Genomic DNA, 2,338 nt, shown 5'->3' with positions numbered 1-2,338 from the left:
CTCACTTTAGGCTGAGAGGCTGTGGCTTTTAAAAAGAGACAGAGTCTGGGTCATTATCCAAGAATTTAAAACAAAGTTGAAACCTAAACTGGGATCAGTGCCTGGGTATTCATCAACTTAGTAAATGAAAACAAAATAAAATTGAAAACAATCTGTTGAGAGGAAGTAGAGAAAAATGTCATTAAGTAGCTGCACACAATTGTGAAGGTGAACTTTTAGCAATGTTGTCACTTGTCATGTGCCATTGATGACAACTTAGATACCAGTTTTAAATAAATGGAACATTTTTTCCCCAACTCTTTTAAACAGGAATTATCACTAATGTCAAAAGCTGTTTGGATACTGCAAAACCTCTTCAGTATTTACTTGTTTCATAGTCAGACCCAGAACTTTAAGATATAAAGACAAACTTCCCATAACACAAGATCTTGCAACCCATCCCTGCATCATTTATAGTGATGATTCATCTGCATAACAACAGTTCTTTTATGTATCCAAGAAAAAAAATCACAATAAATAGCTTATACTTACTGAACCCATACTCTGTGCGAGGCATTGTTCTTTACACAGATTAACCCACTTAAGAAAATCTACTTTGCAGTTTAGCAATCACAAGAAGAAAAGGCCTTATTTCTATTTAAATGGTATTCCTGTCTGTCATATGAATAGCAGAAATCATCCTTGGTATTTGTGTTTTTGTTTTGTCCTGCTATTTTGTGTGTGTTTGTTCTTAACACGATTGTCACACTTTATTGATATCTTCTCTCCAGAGTTTCAGAAAATAGAATTTATAACTGGATGCGGTAGTACATTGTAACAGGGGTCCACTTCATGCTTTGAATATAGCCCTTGCTGCTCTGCCACTGCAACTTATTTTTTAAAATGGACATATTTCTTTCTCTTCCTCTCTCCCTGCTCCTTCCTAATCTTCCCCTCCCTAATCTCAAGGGAAACAAGATTACCTTTCTTTCCCATCCTAGGTAGATTTATCTGTCCCTGAGTACATGCCCGCTATAGGAAAGAAGTAATCCAGACTCTGGGGATGGTACCAGAGGATCTCAAAGATGACTATCTCCCAAATTAACAAGTGAACTACAACCTCAGACAGAGAGCACATGGAAGGTAGCCATTGAATCACCTCTTTAAAAGCTCCCTATTCCTGCTGATGGGCAAATCATAGCCTTTGGAATAGGACCTCCTGTGTTTCTCCTTTGCTAACGAAGCAATAAACCTTCTTTTCCTTTTTCCCAAACTTGTGTCCTTGTTATTGGATTGGCATCTGGGACAAGGACCAAGTTTTCAGCAACAAATTTGGCGACCAGATGGAACCTGAGAGCAGTCCTGCTCCAGCATTCTTGGGCAGGCCTGACTTTCCAAGGAACAATACTTCCATGCTGAGGAGTCAGGGTGCTGGCAAGCTTGTTGCGAGGCAACTGCAGGAGAATTAGGAGATGGTAGGCTATTCTTGTGAGTAAAGGGAGGGACTGAAGGACCATCTCAGCAGCTGCCAAAGTTCCTTTTGCTGTGGGAAACTCTCGCTTTCTCTCCCTGAACAGTACAGGCTGATCCATCATAGCCCACTTTGAGAAAAAGGAAACTGAACTCAGGTAGTCATGACAACTTTGTTCATTTGGTAAGCCCCCTGGTGTGCAGGCAGAGACCCTTCATTCCACACACCTGGTTCCTCTTTGTAGGAACATCTGGTCCCTCTTTCTGGGAACATTTGTGGCACCACTGGTGTAGGAGTCATGGTTAAGTGGGACTCCAACCTGGGGATATACCCTACCTTTGGATATGTTCTAGGTTCTTATCTGTTTGTTGGCCTTGGTCTTGGGAATTCCCTCTGGTGGTCTGTTTTGTTTGTATCTGCTATTGCCCCTTTTAAGACATGGCCAGTACTCCATCAATTCTATAAGTAGTCTCTTGGGAAATATCTTGACTGGTCAATTTAAAGGTGCCCATCTCTTGGCCATGGTTTTGGGGCTCCTCTCTGGTTGTCTCTGTTTCTTTTTTGTACAATCCAATAATTGGAGTTGGTATGTCAGAGGTAAAGTGAATTGAAGAAAGGGCCACCTAATAGGTATAAACCTGTTGAAGATAATGTTTTACTGTAAAGATCTGGCTTTTGAATAGTTTTCTGGATTATTATACAATCTTTTAGTTGGAGTTGGTCTGTCAAAAGTAGAGTAAGTTGAAGAAATTTGTATGTGTGGGTATGTCTATTTTAAAAGTTCCTGTCTGTCATCCCAGGTTTGGGTGATCTTCTCTTGTCTGTTTTTGTCTATTACTGGCCCTTTAAGTCTGGTCCATTATTCTCTTACCAGTATTCTCTTGAGTA

Source organism: Sciurus carolinensis, chromosome 15 (assembly GCF_902686445.1).
Source record: "Sciurus carolinensis chromosome 15, mSciCar1.2, whole genome shotgun sequence".
Taxonomy (NCBI): Eukaryota; Metazoa; Chordata; class Mammalia; order Rodentia; family Sciuridae; genus Sciurus; species Sciurus carolinensis.
The sequence above is the reverse complement of the archived record's forward strand: the minus strand, read 5'-3'. Positions refer to the sequence as shown.